General features: G+C 54.1%; 1 protein-coding gene across 50 annotated transcripts in view; it reads right to left on the bottom strand.

Annotated features, from left to right (window-relative positions):
• Positions 1-21586, bottom strand: part of CELF4 (CUGBP Elav-like family member 4) — a 292879-nt gene that overhangs the window by 28926 nt on the left and 242367 nt on the right. The gene's annotated exons all lie outside the window — the stretch shown is intronic.

Raw genomic sequence — 21586 nt, 5'->3', positions numbered from 1 at the left:
AGCAGACCTCACACTGACGGGCAGGGCCACTGGTCTGGCCGCTCACCTACCGACACACAGGTCGTGTGGGCAGCCCTACGTTCTCTTCCTCCCTCCTCTTAGACACAAACTATCTTCCTCAGCAACTTTCACCCCCAGATGCCAAAATTAATTTACAACTGGCAAGTCTGCCACAGGGCCTTTGCATATGCTGTTCTCCATGCCTGGAGTGTTCTCCACATCACAAAGTTGAATCCTCTAATGCTAGGTCTCAGTTTAAATATTGCTTTCTCATCAAAGCCCCTCCTTCCACTTCTTTATTCTCTGTCTCAGCCCTTCCCATGGTCCAAAAGTCAAAGGACAAGTATTTACTGCTTTGCCTGAGTAGTGGGTTTCGGTCTAGCTCCCCACCCCTCAATCTATGCTCCCTGAGGCAAGAGGCCAGGCCTCTGCTGGCGCAGTGGTAGCAGGCACATAGTAGGCCCGCAGGACTGAGCTATGGAATGAATGAATGAATGCCCTATGCCAGTCCCAGGAGCACATCTCCTTTCTGCTTCACATGTTCTTACCTACATCTGGTGCTCCCTCCTCTTGCCCCTTCCTATTCATGCTGTGAAATTCAGCCCTGGGCACTTTGGAGGGCCTGTTTCTGAAGACTGGGCTCCCTCAGCAGCCTCCCCCCACGCTTGTGTTGAGTACCAAATGGTTTGTTGACAACACTCAGATGTGTGCTTAGGGTGACAGGGATCACATTAGGCTGTGTGGATTTGTAGTAGCTTGTGACTGCAAAAAGATTTCCCATCCCACAAGCTCTTACTGCAGTGTGACTTTCACTCCTCCCAGGGAGGTGGGGCCTAAGTTCCCTCCCCTTGAATCTGGGCGGGGCTCTGACTGCTCTAACCAATAAAGAATGGCAGAAGTGACACGAGCTGCCTTCAAAGGCTCGGTCATAAAAAGGATCAGCTTCCACTCTCAGCTCTCTCTTTTGGGGATGGTTGCTCTGCGGAAGCCAGCCACCATGCTGTGAAGAACCCCCAACTAGCTCATACCGGGAGTCCACACGGGAAAGGAACCCAGGCCTCCAGCTGACAGCCAGCATCAGCCACCAGACATGGAGTGAATGAGTCCTGAGATGATTCCAGGCCCCAGCCTGTGAGTCTTCCAGCTGAGGTCCAGACATCCTGGAGCAGAGACAGTCCCTCCAAGCTGTGCCCTGTCTGATTTCCTGACCCACAGAATCCATGAGCATAATAAATGGTTGTTTTATACCACTCTGTTTGGGGCTAAGTTGTTAGGCAGCCATAGTTGCTGGAACAGGGTCCCCATGGTGGCAGACACCCTCTAGATGCTTGTTGACTATTCAATAACTGACACGCACAGCCAAGGCTGCAGAAATGCCCACCCCAAAATTGCAAACGGCCATGTGTTCATGGTTTCCACAGAATGCAAGGGCACTCCAGGACCATGTCCTTCTGGATTCAGGGTGGTTGGTACCTCCTGCTCCAGAGCACCCCCGTCACTCACACGGCCAGGAGAGTTCACACAGAGATGAGGGGCTGACCTGGGGTCTGGAGCAAAGCAGAGGAAACCTCCAGGCCCTGCCCTGCTTCACAAGCCACCCCAGAGCCCTCCTCGTCAGGAAGGCCTGACCACCGCCCTGCTGGTACCCCCAACCTGGAGCACTCAGCACTGGGCAAGCTCTCAGTGATGAGGTGCCCCTTCCATGCCCACAGGGTATCATTGCCAGCTCCTGTGACCAGTGCTGCGTCAGGGCACGCCAGCCTGGACCTCCAACGTGGGTGGGCTTCAGCCAAAGCTCTGGGCCCGGAGCCTGCCCTAGCCTGGGCGCTCCGCCTCGCGGCTCAGGGGCTGGCAGGGCTGGGCACGCCCCCGCCCCATCTCCAGGCATCCCCAACTCCAAGCTCTGGGCTGGGGGAAGCAGAGACTGGGAGACCAAGAGGAAGGAAGACAGAGGGAGTGGAAGGGGTGAAACTGGGGAGGGACAGGAGGAGATGGGGTTCGGAGCAGAAAGGGAGGGGAAATGGCGGAGACAGAGGAAAAAGAACTAGAAACAAAGAGCAGAGGGAAGAGCCAGGCAGAAGGAGAGGGCAGAGACAGAGGCGAGAGGGCCGAGGGCTTATGTTTAACTCCCAGAAGCACAGCAGCATTTACATGAAGTGAATCGAGTTTTGAAGCCTTCAGTAGAGCCTTGAAATTCTTCTGCTCCCCAGGTCGGCCAGGTGCTCCCCCTCCCCCAGCCCCTTTTAAAGGCTCCAATTAAATGGGATTTCCAGGAAGACGAAGAAGTGAAAACCTGCCCCCTGCTCATCCCTGACCCTCCTGCTCAAACATCTCCTCCCGGGAAGGAACTAGGAAAGGAAGAGAAGGCCGGTCCTGCACCGAGCCTGATTTAGATGCTGGAACAGCAGCTCCTGCCTCTCTCCTGACGTCTGAATATATTCCTCTCGTTTCATTATGACAGCTTTCTGATTACATTAAAATTCATCCCCACGTGCCTTTCTAGCCAGCCACTTCCCTTTTGCCAGGGTTTTTTTGTCTGTTTGTTTGTTTGTTTGTTTTTTCTAATTCCTTCTTCCACTCCCTGAAATCACCCCTTACTGCCAATTCTCAGTTCTCCGTTCTAGGCCTGAGCCCTTCCTGTTTGAGGACTTTCCCAATGTGGAGGGGGCCAGGCTCCCCCTCTTCCTGCCTGTCCGGACTTCCCCAGGGAAACTACAACTAGCCTTACCTTTCTGGAAGGCTGCCAGAAACCAAATAAACCTGGCTCCAGACTCACTTCTTCTAGGTGATCTGGATTGAGACCCCACCCAACACAAAGGTTTATTTGTTTCTAGGATCCTCTTTATTTCCAGTTGGCTTTGGTACTGGGTGAGTGATTCTAAGGCTTGTCTTTCAGACCAGGCAGTGGAAGGACTCTTGAGTCTGAGGGTGGATCTCCTCCTTCGGCCCAGGCCCACTGGCTCACACCCCAGCTCTGCTGCTTTCCAGCTGCATACCTGTTTGCCCCCTCAGGTTTTTCGGTCTCTAAAAAGGGAATAACTCAGCCCTCCTCATGTGGTGGACAATAGGCTCCCAGGAGATGCTGCAGGACGGAGCCTGGCCAGCAGTAATAACAACAGCGATAACCATGACCTGGGGTTCTCTATCCAGGAGGAAGAGGAAATGGAGCTCCCTGCCCTGACTTGAGGGGACAGAGGTCACAGAGAGGGAGAGGCCAGAGGATCCACATCTGGGGGAGGAGCACTTGAAGTGACAACTTGGACTGGACTCAGGCTGTGGCTGCTCTGCTGAGATGGACAACCTCTCCTTGTGTCCCCACCCCCCGTGCCCTTCTCCCCCCGGCCACTTTCCCAAGGCTCTGTCCCCAAGCTGTGTCAGACGACCAGTGACACCATTTGGCTGGTGTCTTGGATCTTATGCCAACCTAGCGAGAGTCTCAGAGAATGACTCCATTTCCCCAGCCACTTCCCACCCGCTCCGTCATGGACACAGACCCCGATTTCCTGGGACAGGCTGAGCAGTCCCTGCCCCCAGCCCTCCTGCCTGAGTGACGCAGGGTCCCTGGCTGATGGTGGGGCTATGATGCTCTCACTCTCCCCCATGAACCCTCAGCCTGAGCCCGTTTTAGGGCTGTGGGGCTATCCCTGCTCCTCTGAGGAGATGTTCAGGCAGGTATTGCTGGGACTGGGCCACGCAGGCCACCTTGATGGGAGGTGAAGCCAGGACAGACCTCAGGGTCGGGGAAAATGGGCTGAAGACATCCCTGAGTGGGAGGTCGCTGAGACCGCATGGGAGCAGTCTCCCTCAGAGATGCAGGAGGCTGGTCTGCAGCCCAGTATCTGCCTCTTGACAGAGCCCAGCTTAGGGCAGGCAGGCGGCTCCATTAAGCTCAACTTCTGACTTCCTGGGCTGAGCCCAGTGGCTGGCACAGGAAAGCTTTGGCTGTCACGGGCTCTGCCAGTGACCTGCTGGGTGATAGGCAAATACCCCAAATCTCCCCTGCCTTTGGGTTTTCACATGGGCTCCTCCTGGTCCAGGGGCCGATCAAGGGGCTCATGCTCCCGCAGTCATTCAACAACTGTTTGCTGAGCAACTTCTCTGTGCCAGACACTGTTCCATGCCCTGCTTCTACAGCAGGAAACAAGAGAGGTGAGTCAGCTCACTGGAGCTGACTTCCGGATGGGGACAGAGGCCGTCCACAATAAACAAGTTCCAGAACAAAACAAAGGCCAGCAGGGCTGCGACAGAGTGGCCCCCAGAGCTGGTGTGCCCTCCCCAGCAGGAACAAGGCCGCAGAATGGCAGAGCTGGGCTGGACCCTGGAAAACACCAAGGCTCCCACCTTTTTTAGATGAGGAGGTTGGGGCAGCTGGGGCCGGGACTAAACCCGGGTTCCTGGAGTCTCTTGAATTCCTAATCCTGACCCCCTTGCTGCTGCCTTCCTGCTCTTTTAAGCTATGAGTGCCTGTGTCTGCAGGGGTGAGGGAGCACCTGGGGTTCCAGGAGGCAGGGGTGTGACACCCCAGAAGGTTGACACTAGTCCCGGCCCTTCCTGAACCAGAGCGGGCAACTCAGCTCTCTGTGCCCAGATGTCCTGCTCTCACTGCGGGGAGAGTGGGCACAGTTTATCTTCCTCCCCCTCCCCAGGAGCTGTGGGCGGGGGGAAGCCAATAAAATAACGGATGGGAAAAGTACCAAGTTCTGTCAGGTGCACGTGTTTACAACCACCTGAGGAGGGAATGGACCAGAGCCCCTGGCATCCCACCTCTGGTCACTCCTTCAGCAAGCATTGACTGAGCACTTACTGTGTGCTTGGGACTTGGCTGATCAGAGAGTCTGAGGTGAGTCTTGGGGGCCCTTCTGGTTTTCCTTTTTGGGCAAGTGTGTGTGTGGGGGGGATGCTTGGCTCTCAGATCCCTGGAGAATCCAGTCTTTGGCCCCAGAGCCTCTGCCACGGAGCCCCCATGAGAGAGGACAGCCAGGCAATAGCTCTGGACTGCAGGTCTGTAGGGGCCAGTTGGGGAAGGGGGCAGCAGCAACACCCTGAAGGCTTCCAGGCGGAGGTGGCCTGGCGTCAGGGTCAGGGGCTCCAGACCCACAACAGGATTTGAGCAAAGGCTGAGAGATGGGAGGGCCCTTTTTGGCTGTTCTTTTCACTTGCTCCCAAGTGGTCCCTGCCTGGGGGTTCAGGGGGGGGCTGGACTTTGCTTTCCCAACTCCCTCTTGCCTGCCATACCCCCCACCAACACACACACATCTCCCAGTCCTCTGACCTCGGGAGTATTCTTCATTTTCCCAGAACCTCAATCTAATTCTGAGTTTCAGTTTCCCAGCCTATTAGCACTGGGGGACACCTCCGGGAAGATTCAAGTGCAGATGAAAAGGCAGAGGAGTCTAGTTGCCAGAATTTCATGCTTCCTCCTGCCCCTCCAGGTGGGAGACAAACTCCCCTCTCTCGTTCACTTAGAACGTCTGGGCAGAACGGGGCTCTGGCTGGAAGGATTTGCATTTTAAAAGGAGAGCCCAGAAAAGAGAGAAGCAAGACACTGACAGCAAGTTGAGGACAGGCCCCTCTTGGGGTATATCAGGGTGGTGCCTCGGGGCCCCCAGACGTGTGTGCGGGGAGCATCCTGCTGGCTGTGCAGGATGAGTGGGCCCCCGAGGGGGGAGGAGGTGGGTGGCAGCAGCACCACTTGACTTGCCAAATGCCAGCACCCTGGCGCTAATGCTCAAATTCCGGTTTAATTTTCAAAATTTGATTCGCTCATTACCATCGGCATTAAACAATATTTCCTGCTTAAGGATAGATGGCTGCTGGGGCGCCGTGGACGAGTGTTCAGATGGCTAATGCCTTTATGGCCGCAATAGACTTTTACTGTTCTCTTCCCTCCAGCTGCCGAGGAAGGGTTTGTGGGGGGACCTGAGCTGAGGAGAACCGGGGGGCCAGGGGCCGGGGTAGGGAATAAATGGTTTTGAGTTCTGTGGCTGGTGGGGCGGGCAGAGGGGTTGCTAGGAGATCAGGAGGGCCTGGCTGGGCGGGGGATGTAGGGCCAGACCTGTAGGAGACACTCTCATAGGGCCCTGGAGGCCCAAGGGCAGCAGTTTGGGGAGTGAGAAGAAACTTCCAGACACTCACAGTGACTGAGCCGGAGGACTCTCTCCTGCTCTTGAGCCTTTGGCCCTGGGGGTGGGCAGGGCAGGGCCAGAACCCAGAGCCCTGGGTACCCACGTACCTGCCCCTCAGCTGCTGGCAGAGGCCATGCCAGACCCTCAGCATCTCTTAGCCTCTTTACTGTGGGACCAGGGGACTTGCCGGACCGCCTTCTGGATCCCAGGACCATCTGCTCTCCCTGGAGAGTGATTTCATGCCCGAAGGGCCACAGGCAGTGAGTCTTAAGGGGAAAAACCTGTTCCTTCTCCCTAACTTCACCCATAGATGAGGAAGGACCTTGAATCGAAGGCACACAGACTTGACAGGAGGGGCGGGGCCGGGGCGTCTTGCAGAGAGTAACTGAGGCTCTTTGTCAAATCCTGGTTGACTGGGCCCCCTTAGGCAAGTCACATACCCTCCCTGGGCCTCCAGTTCCTCATCTGTAAAAGGGGAGAGTAATCACACCTACCTCATAGGGCTGCTGGGAGATGAAATTAGTTAAAGTACCTGAGGATTTTAGCCCAGAGCCTGGCACAGAGTAAAATGCTCAATAAATGCAGCTCTGTGCCAGCTACAGCCAGGACTACTGCTCATCCGCAGCAGCGGCAGCTGGTGGGATGGGGATGCCCACCCCGCCCCTGGGGTGTGGAGAGGACCCCAGGGACACTGAGCGGTCATCTGCCAGGGGTCAGCCTGAGAAGCTGGGCTTTCCTTTGCCTCCCCTGACCAAATGGCAGCATTTGGGGGCCCTCTGAGATGCTCCCCAGCATCCTCCACGTGGTCTGCCTGGATTAATCCACAAGAGACATTTCCCCCGAAGTTACACTGAGACCCCTCTGTGCCCTTTCCATGAATTCTCTGTGTCCTGACCCGTCAAGCACCCTGGCTCCTAAGGGACAAGTAGGTGTCAAACTGATTGTCTGAACTGCAATCTGTGCCATTTTCTAGGTTGCTGAGCCCCCACCCTGAGTCCAGAGGCCTCCTCTTCCCCCTCCTGGCCAGCCCTGAGGTGGGCAGCACGCAGTCCCACACCTGCCTTTCAAACAGTGGAGCAGTGGGTAGGGCTAGGGGTCTGCACCCCCTCTTCTCCTGCCTGGGGACCCACAACTGCCTGCTCTCCTGCTGGTGCGGGAGTTTCCAGCCTCACCATCCACAACAAGGTTAAGGGCCTGGATTGGGGTCCCTCTGCAGCCATGTGACCGTGTCACTGCCCTCCTGAGACGGGCCAGGCCTGGGAGAGCTCTCTATGTGAAGTGAGCCAGTAAGGAGCCAAGCGATGCCCCCCTTTGTCCGCACAACTCACACTATGCCAGAGCCAGGGCCAGGGGTGCAGCTGGGCGGGAGCTGTCTCCCAAGGATAAAAGCCTTCCTGCCTGGGAAGAAGGCTGAAGAGACATCAAACCAGATTAAAGGCTGCTGGAGATGGGGCGGTGAGAAGGGCCGAGATGGGGCTCCCGCTCCACTGGGGATGCAAATGAGGACCCTCAGCCGCTCCAGCCCCCAGGGCAGGCCGTGCCAGGCCTTGATCTGCCGAGCTCCCTCCAGATGGTCTCTGTTTGATGTCGGGGGTGGGAGGATGCAGGGCACATCCAGTCTCCCCCACTCGCATTCCTTCAGCCAGCTCTGCCTTCCAAATGCTTCGGGGTAGGGCCCAGGCCATGAGAGTCCCTTCCTCACTGTCTCCCGCCATCCACCCAGGCCCCTGCTGGCTGCTCTCCACAGGGCAGCCACAGGAGTCAGCTACAACCCAAGGCAGATCCTGTCTATCTCCTGCTCAGACCCCGCAGGTGCTCCCATCTCACTGAGCGCAAGCCTTTTGAGGGGCTGCACAGGCAGCCCACGCTCTGACTCCCCCGATCCCTCCATCCCTCTGCTTAGAAACATAGGTCTTGTGAAGTCTCAGGAATACCCCATGCATGGCCTGCCCCAGGGCAGGGCACTGCGTTTGCACTGCATTTCCTCCTCTTGTCTCCAAGATCATGTCCTTGGCATCTGCAGGACACTGAACTCCAGGAATCCTCAGAAACTGGGAAGTGAGTGTCTCCTGGAGATGAGTGGGCAGCGGCCACGCTGCAGGCACAGAGCCTGCTGTGATGAGCTCTGGGGGTGTGGGGTGTCTAGAAGTCTGGAGCCAGGCCCTAGGGGCTGCACATTCAGGGTTTGCCGGGTGGAAAAGGCACGGGGCAGGCATCCCAGGTCAGGGAGCACGGCATGTGCAAAGGCAGGGAGTGTGACGGGCACGTGGGACGAGGAGTCACAGTGACACACACACCCCTCCCTCCTTCCTCTTCCCCATCCACCACATTCTCAACAATTCCCTCAAGGTCCAAGCCTGCACCCTCACCTCTGACCACCAGAAGCCTAGCCTGGGACTCAGACCCTACATGCAGGCTCCTCCTCGCCTGTGTCCATACTCACTGCCCACCATGTCCTCTCTTGGCTCAGACTGGCTCCTAAGTCATAGCACCCAGGGATTCTTCTGTGGTCCAGCTGGACTCCCAGGCCCACCCCCCTCAATGTCACCCCGGTGTCTTCTTCATGACAAGAGCCGGTGGACCGAGCTCCCACATCACAGAGCCTCTGCTGCCCCCAGACAGCACTGGTCAGACTGGCTCCCTCCCCAGGGCTCTGTGGTGCCCCTGCCCGAGGGAGACCACAGCTCTGACCACACCTACTCCTGCATGAGGTGGTTATAACTGCCACAATACTAATAATCAGAATGGTTCTCATTTATCAAATATTTACCATGACACCAGCACTGAAATAAGCCCTTTGCAAGCATAACGGATATTTTATTCTTTCCACCGTACAGATGAGGAAACTGAGGCTCAGAGAAGTAAAATATCTTTCCCAAGAATACACAGCCAGTCACTGGGGAAGCCAGGACTCAGACGCAGCGGGTGTGAATGGAGCTGAGCTCTCAGGTCACCCTCCTTCCTGGTAGAAGACAGTGTTACCTGGAGATCTCTCTCTCTCTTCACTCTCCATGTCTCTCTCTCTCCACCCCTCCATGTCTGCACAGACAGCTGGCAAAGGCCTAATAACCCCATTGCTCTGCGTGGGCCAGGGCTTCTGTTCAGAGCCTGGAAGAGGGGCCTGGCAGGGCCCTGCTTAGCTCAGATGGAGCAGGCTCCGGTGATTCCTGACTGCCCGACGACCCGCAGACATGCCTCACAGCCCCTCCTCAGTTTCACTCGCCCCTCTGCCCGGAGCACGGCTGTCTTGAGGTCTCCTGGGTGACCAAAGATGTTAAGCTCTGTCCTGATGAGTCCCCAGGCCTTCCTCTGCCTGGGATCCAGGCTGCAAGGTCCTCTCCCCTCAGCACACAGAGAATCGGACCTGCTGGCAGAATCCTCTCCACTCGCGGTCCACACCCCTCCAGACCCTGGTACCTGCCCAGGGCAGAGGTGTGGCTCTGTGCCCTCGGGGGCTGGCAGCATGACCGGGGAGGCCGAGCCAGAAGACTGCCACCACCCCGGGGCGCCATGAATGGCCCCTGCACCCTTTTCTCTTGTGCTTTTCGAGTTGATGGGCAGGCGTGGAAGCCCTGAGTTAGGCAAGAGCTAAGCCCTGGAGGCGCAGCATGGGTGAGGGGTCCGGAGGCCATACCCACATCCCTCGCTACCTCCTTCTCTGGCCTTCAGCCCGTGACCCTCGTGCCTGTGAGTCTGCGCCAGGCCTCCCAGAAGGAGCTTGGGGCACGCGGCGGCACTAAGTAGAAGTCACCTTTCACTGGGGCTGCGGCACGTGGCCGGCTCTCCAGGTAACTGATTATACATTAGATCTGCTACCTTATCCTTCCCAGGCGCGTGGCACACGACAGACGGCCCTGCGTTCTATGGGGACTTCTGCAGCCCAACCCTGTTGTCTAATGGGGTTTCCGCTGGCGTCTGGCACAGTCTCCAGCATTTCACCCATCACAGGATAATTTATAGCATAATGGGGCATTTTTTCGTTTATATCATGCAGGAGCATAAATTATGGCCAGTTTGTCCTCAGCTCTCAAGGAGACAGACAAAGCCGGGCTTTATTCCAGCAAAGGGAGAAGATTTCTGCAGGGGGTGGGTAAGGGCAGGGTGGTCCACAAGGCAGCAGGGGCAAGAAGAGGAGAGACCAAGGAACGCCTTAAGAACATCTCGTTGACGGGGTGAGAATCTAGTTGAGGCGGCCACAGATACCGAGGAAGAAGTAACAGTACGCACTTGGAGTGCTTGTCGCTGTTAACCGTGGAGGGGGCTCATGTTAGCTGAGCCGTAGAGCTGCACAGTTGTCCGCCGCCTGCAGATGACTCGGCCATAGACCAACTTCTAACCCTAGCCACGGGCTGACCCTTACCTTGGCCCCAGATCTTCCCACAGCCTCACAAAGAGAGTGGTGTTCATGGGTCCACCCCCTTCCTCTCCATCCCCTGCCACAGCCAGAGACAGAATGCAGTGCCCGGCAAACCTCCTGCCCCTCTGACCCATGGCTCATTTTTAACACTGAGGGTGGGGCTTAGCTTCTTGTGGGACGAGGGAGGAGAGGGACACCCCAGCTTCTAATGGCCTGCCCGCTGTCCTCCTGGGGAGGCGCATGCAGCTCAGGGTCAAACTGACTAGTCTAACACAGCAGGAGTCACACCTGAACCAGAGGCTGCAACTGTGACAAGGACTTCTGGTGGCCCTGGGTGGGGATGGAGTCTTCAGAGGTCACCTGGCCAGCCTCCTCCAGTATGACCCAAGGTGAGGATGATGCTTTCTGAACACCCTGGCAGAAGTCTCCCTGGCCCCCATGGAGGCAGCCCAGAAGAATATCTCCTCTTTTGCACCCTGGAGAGCTCAACCCTGCCCAGAGCCCAAGTCCTGCCCCTAGAGCACCAAAGTCTGCTCCTTCCTCCTCAAGACACACTTCTGAGAATAACAGCAGGAGTCTTGGATCTTGTGAGATGGTGGTTCTCACCCCTGGATGCTATGAAATTCACCTGGGGGCTTTTAAAATACAGGTGTGCCCAGCTAGCCCCTGAGATATGGATTGGTCCAGGCCTCTATGTTTTTGGTTTTCGTTTGTTTCAAAAGCTACTCAGGTGATACCAGCACACAGCCAGGGCCGGGAAGGACTGGGATGGATCTTTTCCAGGCTGCTCCTGGCCATCTCTCCTTGGGCACCCCATCTCTGCCCTCGGCCTGCCTGCAGAAGCTCAGCCTTTTAGACTGCAGGATTCTGTGTGTGTTGGTGCTGGTGGAGGGTAGCACCCACCTTCTCTGCCCTGACACCTGAGCCCGGGCATCCCCCCATCCCTCACGGGGTTGTCCTGGAAAGACACTGTACTAATCTGGGGGGGTAGACTGAGGGGGGATTATCTAGGTCAGCATGAAGCCCACCCCTCTAATGGCTTAGCAGTCCTCCCCCTCTTCTTCTTCTCTCCTCTCTCATGCCCCTCTCCCCTCCATCCATCAGGCCAGGCCAGCTGTGAGAGGAGGGTCCCTGGCTCTTTCATCAGCCCTCCAGTTTCCTTCCCATCCATCCTTGTTCCAGCCACCCTAGCCCTCCTGGAGTCACCCCTGACCCCACCCCCATCTCCTTGGAACTAAATGGTCCAGGTTTAAGTACAATAACACTCACTGTATTATCTCATGACTGATAATGGACTACAGATAGACACAGAGATGGACGGATGGCAGACATTATTAATAGATGCTAGATATCCAGATTAAATGTTGGATGACAGATACACAGGTGAGAGAAAAATGATTGCAGAAAGCAGATAGATTTATGATCGGTGGTACATGAATAGTGATAGGTAAATATGGATAGATGGATGGATGGATGGCCAAGATGTTTCTGAGGACTTCAGATAACGGGCTCGAAATGTAAAAGGTGAGAAAACTAGTCACGGCCACCCACACCTGTTGGGGTATCTGCTCTCAGGAACAAGGAACCCTGCTCTGCTCAAGACCTGTCTTAAAGCAACTTCTCTTTCAGCTCAGGCCCCTGAACAGCCACTTGTCTGATGGGTTTGAGGTTAACATAGGTTGCAGTGGGGCTGGATTCCTGGGGACACCTGAAGCTTCTGTTTGATGTTTTGCCTCCTGAGCCCCCGCGATACCTAAGGAGGACCTCCCTTCCTGTCTGTCTCCCCTCTAGATGCATGCTCCTCAAAGCCCAAGACCATGCCCTCCGATCCCACAGAGCAGGTTGGTTTTTGGAGTCGGGTAGGCTGGACTGGCCCCTGCAGTTAGATGGCAGGTGTCGGCCCATATGGTACATGCAGAGTTTCATCCATTCACTCCCTCCGTTGGGACCCATGCCCTCAGAGAGGACAATGAGGGCTGACTCATCTGAAGCACTCGCCATGAGCCAAGCACTGCTCCGAGCACTTTAATTTTATGAGGTGGGTACCACTGTCACCCCCACTTTACAGATGAGGAAACTGAGGCACAGAGAGGTTTGGTAACTTTCTGGACGTCCCAGAGCTAAAAACTGCAGGGCCCAGATTTGAACCCAGGTGGTCTGGCTCCCGAGCTTTCATCCACCACGCAGAAGGCCCCCCTCCCCCAACCAGATGGTTGCGAGGCTCTGGTGAGCTCAGGAGAGCATGTGGCTCTGGGAACTGGAACGGCCTGCACGATTTGCAAGATGTCATTATTTCTAATGACTAATGAGATTGTGAGGGGAGTGTCAGTTTCCTCTAGGGAACAAATTATTTAGAAGGGTGGCAGCATATTAACTATTGGTGCGTGGCTGGCACTGCAAACTACAGAGGACCCTGCTCTTGTCACTCAGAGCGGCCCTCCAAGGCCTTCAGGTTGGCAGTACTTGGTGACCATGAAGTTCAGTTTGCAGGAAGGCAGAAAGCCAGCTGTGGGGCAGCCCTGGACCCCTTCAATTATCCTCGAGTCAGTCACGCAGTCAGTCAACAAACTGTGTGCAAGGTATATACTACTGGGAGATGTAAGGAGTAGATCTGATCCTTGGGCAAAAGTGTTTCCAAATTGGGGCTGGAATGGCCTAGCTATGGAAGGCAGAGCAGGATGGGGCTGATGGGGGGGGAGTTACATTGCAGAGCATGAAGACTTTGCCGGGGTGGACCATCATGACCATTGAGACCACGGGCACTGAGGACAGGCTGTCTGCCTCCCTTTTCTGGGAAGAGATGGGCAGGAAGGGGTGGGGATAAGGAAGGAAACCTGGGATGGGAGCACAGAGGAGAGAATGCAAAGAATTTTACTCAACTCCAGTGTCTGTTTGCTGGAGAATTGTGTTGGGAAAAGCCACACTACCTTCCCACCAGCAGGTCTGGAAGGTGTGTGGCCGGAAGTGACAGTGCTGTGGGCCCACTATGCCTGGAGCAGGCATGTCCGGAAGTGGAGGAGGGTGAAGACCCCGGCTCGTTGGCTGGGGCACCTCCCCCCGCCCCGCCCCCAGTCCTCCTCAGTCCGCCACAGCCAGACTCTTCCGCAAGGGCTGGCGCTGGCTGGGCACTTCCAGCATTCTGTCCACTTCTCCCCGCCATGCTGCAATACAACATGGTCATATCCCCACCTGACAGATCAGTCAGCTGAGGCTCAGAGAAGCTCAGGAACAGGCTCAAGCTCACTGGGGCAGTATGTGGCATAGGTGGGACCAGAGCCAGGTGTCTCTGCCAGCTCTGGCGCACACGATAGAAAATGACTCCCACGTGTCTGCCCCAGGGCCTGGAACTCTGTCCTTTGGGCTCTATGCCTTTGGACTCAGCATTGCCCTCTTCCGGGAGGTCTTTGAAATGTAGTGGCTTATGTCACCTCAACAGGACTGATTTTGCTAGAAAATGTCCCCTATGATCAAAGGGACCAGATAAGCATTTAGGCCTGAGAGTGGAAAATTCGATGCAGGGAAGGCAGCATGAAGGGATAGGGCTGGGCAAGGATCAGAGGGGTCGGGGGAGGGGGTGGCTGGTGGCTGGGAGAAGGGCGATGATGGTGCTGAGCTGGGGCGGCCACAGAGGGTGGGCGGAGCGGGAGGGGAGGGGCTCTGTAATGTAACAGGACACGCAGTGGGGACGGGGAGGGGTGTGTATGGGCAGTGGGAAGTGTCCCATTTGCTACAGCAGCCCCAGCTAGGGGCCCCCCACCCCTCAACCCTGGGCTTAGGGTGAGAAAGAGGAGGCTGAAGAGGCTGATGAGAGAGGAACAGGAGAAGGAGAAGGAAGGGGTGACAAGGACTCAGCCTAGGTGCCCCCTTAGTGGCCGCAGGGAGTGATCCCTGCCAGCCCCGTGCCCCTGCCCTCCTTCTTCTCCTCCCAGCACACAGCAGCCAGACGGCCTAGGGCAGTGGTGCCACTTGAACTTGGGGTCCCAAGCACTCAAGCTTTGTCTGTTGACTGCATCAGAAATACTTCACTCCTGGGTAGATGTGCCTATTTTTCAAATGCATATAGATGCTGTTGTGATTTAAGAAGTAGCAATTCATTTAAAAGCACTGCTGACTTCGACGTAGCTTATTGCCATTTTGCATTCTCTCAAACAATGGATACTCAAAGTAAAATATCTGTCGGGGAGGGGGCGTGCTGATGAATTTTTGATGTTAAAAATGGCTCTTAACCTTGAAAAGTCTGGGCATGCTGATCCAAGGAGGGCAGCTGGAGCTCGAGGAGCAGAACGTGCGGTGAGTGAATCCTAGGCCTGGCGCCATCTCACCTGCAAGACTGCAGTGCTGTTGCCCAGGAAGGGGAGTGCGGTGGACACGGGGAGCACCCCAGACCTGCAGTTAGAAAACTCGCTTCTATCCCTGAGTCCCCCAAAGCTGCCAACTGGGTCGGGTGTCTGCCCTTCTCTGAGCCTCAAACTCAAGCTCATCCTCTGATGCAGCCGGAAGAGCTGGAAGGATTGAGTCCCACAGCAGCTTTCAGATAAAACCGTGAGTCGACGGTGTTTAATTCTGTCGATGCCAAGAAAGGAGCTTGCTGTCTTTCGCTGCTGGGCGTGCCTAGCTTAGGGCCTCACGTGGCACACGCTCGCTTGATAAACGCTCTTGGAGTGAATAACAGTAACCCACGTATTCATGAGGAGCTTTAGTCTGAGAACACTAAAGGTTAGGAAGGGAGCCTGGGCCCACAGACGCATCTCTTTCTATCCCACACCCAGCGTGACCAGGGTCTACCTTCAGCAAAGATAAAATGGGAACCGACGTTGGGTTTAGTGGCCGGGGCCTGGATTTGGTTCCCACCCGCTGGGATCAGCTCTGTGATTGGGGTGCAGAGTCAGCCTGGTCTCACCACCTCTCCTGGGTGATGGGATAACTAGGCCTGCAGCTGTGGGCAGACCTGAGGCCACCGGGATTTAGAATCCCTTTGATCTAAAAAAAATGATACAAATGAACTTACTTACAAAACAGAAATAGAGTCACAGATGTAGAAAACAAACTTATGGTTACCAGGGCGGGGAGGGATAAATTGGGAGATTGGGATTAACATATACACACTACTATATATAAAATAGGTAACTAATAAGGATCTCGTGTATAGCACAGGGAACTTTACTCAATACTCTGTAATGACCTATATGGGAAAAGAATCTAAAAAAGAGTGGATATATGTATATATACACATATGTGTCTTGCTGTACAGCAGAAACGAACACAACTTTGTAAATCAACTATACTCTAAGAAAAATTTTTAAAAAATAGAATCCCTTTGAATAAAGGACTGCTCACAGGGTGGTTACCTCTACTCATCTGCCCTGCCCACCCCTAGGCCACCACACTGGGGACATCCCTCCCAGGCCTCTACGTCCACAGGTGTCCCCCAAAACATCCTTTTTTGGCCAACTCTATTCAGGTAGCACCCATGATTAGATCCAGCCCCATTTTTTACCCTCATAAAAAACTGTCCAGTCTCTTGTCCCAACACAGAAAGGCCCTGTGCTCCCCTTGAAGGCCTTGTCACTTCCAGAGCAATAATGGTGGACATTGAGAGGATGCAGTTTTCTCTCTAGGACAGAAGCATTTTAACAAGGCCCTCGAAAGCCTTAATCCAAAGGAATGGAGGTTTATAGTGACAAGTCAGGCCCTCTGACTGCAGGGGGAAGATGTGTGATGGCTTGGGCAAGGAGACCTTCCTAAGACCCTCAAACCGCCCTTGGGAAGCACCCACCCATTCTGCCTTGGGTGGGGCTGTGCTTGGAGAGGGCTTCCCGGAGAGCTGCCTGCTGCCTGCCTTGCCTGCTCCCTGCCGCCCGAAAGTGACCCACGCAGGCCAAGTACTTAGCACGGTCCCTGAAATGGAGGAAAGTTGCCTGGTTATTAGTGGTGCCTAATGACATTTGCATAGATTAACAGACTTTAATGCAATCATGGATGCCACAATCCCGAGAAAATAATGAAGAAATCCATTACAAAGTCATAAAGTAGCTAAGTCAATACAGTAATAATTTGATCCCATATTAGTAATAATTTCATCTCCTGCTGCAAGGCAATTTTATAATGTGCACCGTTTCTGAACACTTTTATAAATTTCACCTTTGTTTGAGACAATTAATTTTAAAAAATTTAAAAAATATACTGCTGGTATGTTATACAATAAATGAGTCATTAGTCTAAACTGGCAGGCTATAATAAAACTTATCAAGATGGATGTGCTGGGATTGCTAACGTCTCTTCAAGTGGCCTGTACCCCTCTCTTTGGCAAACCCGGGGCCTACCTGGTGGCAGTGGCTCAGGTGGACAGTCTAGACCAACAGAAACCCATGCAGTGTGGTGGGTGAGGGCAGCCCCAGCTTCCTTCGGGCACTGTACTAGTTTCCTAGTGAAACAGAGCAGGACCGACCCCACAACCCCACACCCCTGCCCCGAACACTGTCCTTCGCCTGCCTTTTGTCTCTGGAAAAAATTTAGCCAAAGGATAAGTTTAATCAGAGAAGTGAGAAAATGCAGAAACAAAGGAAAACAGTCAAAGGAGACCAAATAATAATAGTCATTAAACACAGTCAAGGACCTTTAGTTCCTCTTCATGGGCTGTAGATAATATCCCGAGCCATATCCTGTGAGCTGTCTTGTAGATATTGAAACTCACACCAGGTGAGAGAAGTTAACTACATGATGGCCAGATTGTGGCCATGACATAAGCTGCCACAATTCCGAGAATTGGCCTCAAGGAAATGGGAACAAATTGGCCCTGGAACTGAAGATTAACTGTACTTAAAACAATCAAGATGACGCTGGTCAGGCCACCGCATGACCAGTTTCAAGGTGACTGTCAGAGCTGACTGTGCTGTTTCTGCGTGTAGCCCCCTCCCTCTGTCTATAAAAGCCCTTGCCCACTGATAGTCAGGGGCGGGGAGTCGGCCTTTGGACAGGAATCTGCCCTCACCGCCATATCCCCTCCCCCCCGCTGTTTGCCAGCATCCAAAATAAAGCAAGCTTTCCTTTCCACCAACCTTGCCTCTTTAATGGCTTTGGAGCCGCGAGCAGCCGGCCCCCACTTTCAGTTACACTAGGGTGGTCAAAACAGAGTATACAAACTGGGTGTCCTAAAGCAACAGAAATCTACTCTTTCACAGCTCTGGATTCTAGAAGTCGGCAGGGCTGTGATTTCTCTACAGGGTCTAGGGGAGAATCCTTCCTTGCCTCTTCCTAGCTTCTGGTGTTTGCCGGCAATCCTCAGCTTTCCTTAGTTTGCAGTGGCATCACTCCAGTCTCTGCCTCCATCATCACATGGTGTTCTCTCTGTATGTTCTGTGTCTCTGTGCTTGAATTTCCTCCTTCTTCTAGGGGCACCAGTCCTACTGGATCTAGGGCCCACCCTAATCCAGTGTGACCTCATCTGCACTTGATTACATCTGCAAAGACCCTATTTCTAAATAAGGGTCACATTCTGAGGTTCCAGGTGGACGTGAATTTTGGAGGGACACTATTTAACTCACAACAGTCACCAAGGGATTGTATGATCATTGCCCCTCCTCTCCCAGGAAGGAAGGAATAGACTGAGTCAGGCTGAGGGGCTGAACCTGCCAGATGAGGTGGGGGCCGGTTATTGGAAATCCATGGTTTCCTAGGAGGCTCTCTGACAGGCTAAAAGGGGCCTGTGGACCCCCTGAAGTGGTCAGCACCATTTCATATCTATGAGTATTTCTCCTAGAGAAAGAGTTTATAGCTTCCCTCAGATTCTCAAAGGACCCCAAAGGATTCTTGTCTCATTATCATGTGAAGTATGGAGGGGTCAGGGAGGGAGGGATCATAGAAACTAATCAACCAACCAGCCAGCCAACCGACAAAGAACTCGCAAATACACAATTTTACACAGTTTCCAGAATCTTCCAATACTCTTCATCCCAACAGGGGTGTAGCTTCTGGGAACTCAGAAAGAAAGCCGTTGGAACCTCGGTACTATTATTGTGGCAAAGGCAGTGGGGAGGCACAGCGGCTCACACGACACTGCATCTGGAATGAGACCTTCACTGGGGAGATGTCTTTGGGTTTTGAATGTATGATCTAGCATCTCATCCTCCAGACCAGCTGTGAGTCATGAGTAATTTAAAATTCAGCTTCTATGAATTCCCCTCCCCACCCCTCCACGTCCTAGATAAAAATGTTCAACAGAAGGACACAAAGACAAAGGCCACAGTTGTCTCCAGGGACCTCCCTCCCTGTTCACCCAGCTCTGAGTGACCCTGGGCAACTTTGCCATTTGCCCCCATTAGGTGACACGATGCCAGGTTAGGCCCAGCAGTGCCCACTTAAGACAGGCGCCCAGCCCCCAACCCAGCCCGTTCTGGGTGAACCATAGTGGTTCCTAACTCACCATCACTTTCCCCCAGTTTGACAATTCATTCTAGAACGTTGCCAAAGATTGTCTTCAAGATTGATAAGCTGCCAGTTTTTGGAATCCAGCCTCTTCACCTTTTGAAAACTTGAATGTTGTTTATTTCCAGGCTCTACGATGCCTCAAAGACGACCCCCAGCAGCTCCAAGATCCCGTCTGCCTGTTTCATCTCTCTTCCCAGGGCCACGGCTCACAGTTTGCTCTGGCCTGGAGATTCAATCTAATTTACAGGGCTAGGTTTGATCTCCTTGCCTTGTTGGGATGTTAATTCTCTTTTTACAGTGTTTATCCACATTTCTCATCCTGAGTCCAATCTCTTTGCTGGAGAAGATAGGAGAGATGCAGAAGTTAAACTCTGTTTTCTCTTAGACAGTTTACAGTTTGTTCTCCAAGCAGATATAATTGGCGAGTCTCAGGCAGGAAGGCACCCCCCAAAGGCACCGTACCAGCCCTGTTGGTGTCCATCTTTCTGAGCCATGTGGGTGAAGGGCAGTTCTCTTGCCATCTCTGGGGCTCTGGTTTGACATCAGCGGGGGAGGCGTTTCCTCACTCTGTGTCTCCTCTTCCCCCAGGAGCATGTGGAAGCAGGTGTCTGCCCTGGATGTCGGCTCGGGCCATTCCAATCTCTGTCCTAGAGGCAGTGATTGAGGAGGGCTGCGAAGGTCCAGTCTCCTCCTCCTGTTTTCCTCAAGGACATCATCCAGTGGTCACTGGTGCCTAAGGCATGTATGATGCCTAAGCCCAGACTTGCAACTTTTCAAGGAGCTTGAATGCAGTTTGGGGTGGAGTGGCTAATAAGCTGAAAGGACTATACTTTGGGGGTGAATGAGGGGCACTCCATGAATTCAATGCCAGTGACCCCACAGAGGGTGTGATGAAGCTACACATATTGGCATGGGTAAGAGAATGCTCCATGCAGAGCTGGGGGCAGGGATGCTCTCCTGGGGGCTCCGGGAAAGGACATTGTCTATTTTTGAAGTTCCTACAATGCACCAGCCATCAGAAATGACATTTTTATGGTTACGGTTACTCTACAGATGAAGAAACGGAGGCACATAAAGAGATTAAGAGGCTCACCCACAGCTGTGCAGTTAGTAAAGGGTAGAATTTTATGATCTGTACCCACACCCCAGCTGGAAATCCCAGGTTGGGCCTGGGGAGTCCTCCACCCCCAGCAGCAGAAGTGGGACACCCAGCTGTCACTCTTTTCCCAGGTAGATCCCTGCTAGTGTTGGAGTGTGGGAGAGGAACCCGGGTTCTACCCTAGGCCATCACCAGCAAGCTGGAGCTGTGTGGTCTATGCTCAATGCAGTCACGTCTCTGGGTCTTTGTCTTCCCTTGGAAAGAGGCGTGTAGGATTGCCGAGACCCACTGGCTTGGGGAGAGGCCCTGCAAGGTGCTCTGAAGCCTCCAGCCCCATCTCTGTCCTCCCTGCTTGCTCCTTCCTTTTTCCTCTCATCCTACAGGACCCCTCATTCCAGCCACTTGGCACACCTACGGGCATACCTGCCTCTCAGCTTTGTCATTCCGTTATCTGTTGGTTTGTTTGTTTTGAATGTATTGGGTGACTATATAATTTATTGCTCAAACTGGGACTCTTGTTAGGTTGAAAGGGGGCACTATTCATCATTAGTCTTGGACAATGGCAACTCCGGACCTGTCCTGACTCACAGGGACTCATGGGAACCCTACTATCGTGCTGTCTCCCTCCCCCTGCTGACCTTGGTCCTCCCCCATCTTGAAAGCCTGTGTAACACCCCTCCCTGGAATCCCTCCCTGACTGCTCCAGCCCACACCAATGCCCCACCCAGGGGACAGCCCCTGGCTCTGGTCCCACCCACAGTCCAGCATCGTTTTCTTTTTCTTTTTCTTTTTTTAATTAATTAATTTATTTTGGCTGCGCCGGGGCTTTGTTGCGGCATGCGTACTCTTCAGTTGCGACATGTGGACTCAGTTGCGGCATTCGTGCAGGAACTAGTTCCTGGACCAGGGATCGAACCCCGGGCCCCCTGTATTGGGAGCGTGGAGTCTTACCCACTGGACCACCAGGGAAGTCCCCAGCATCATTTTCTTAAAGAGTCTTCCTCCTTTCAGCCTGCGCAGGGTTGCGGGCTCTGGGGCTAAGTCCCCCGTGAGCTGGAGAGGCCCTCCCCGCCCCCGCTGCCAACCAAGGGCTAAATCAAGGAGCAAAATCTCCCCTCCAGGCTTTTCCCATGGACCCACAGGCCTCATCTGAGCAGGGTGAGAAACACACCAGGCTGAAACCAAACTGCAAGAGCTCTGACCTGGACCAGAAATCAATTAGGGCGATATCGACAGCAACTGGGAGATAAGAGGAGAGCAGGGGAAATCAAAGGCTAGACAGACAGGGCCTGGAGGCCGATGGAAAGTCAGCTGGAAGGAGAGGAATGCTTATAAAGTGCTCTCTCTCTCTGTCTCTCTGTCTCTCTCTCTCCCTTTTGCCCATCGTGTTCACAGGGCAGATCATCTGCGAGGTGTGACGTGGCTGAGGGCACTGGGAGACCTGTACTCACTGCCTGCCAAGGGGTCTTGAATCCCACCATTAGGCTCATCTCTTTGGGGTAAGCATTGCTGTCTTCAGGATTCCCTTTTCAAATGCAAAATCGCATTATCCCTGTAGTCAACCTCTAACACTTCAAC

Source organism: Eubalaena glacialis, chromosome 15, assembly GCF_028564815.1.
Source record: "Eubalaena glacialis isolate mEubGla1 chromosome 15, mEubGla1.1.hap2.+ XY, whole genome shotgun sequence".
NCBI lineage: Eukaryota > Metazoa > Chordata > Mammalia > Artiodactyla > Balaenidae > Eubalaena > Eubalaena glacialis.
Note: the sequence above shows the minus strand (reverse complement) of the source record. Positions and strands in the feature narration are given on the sequence as shown.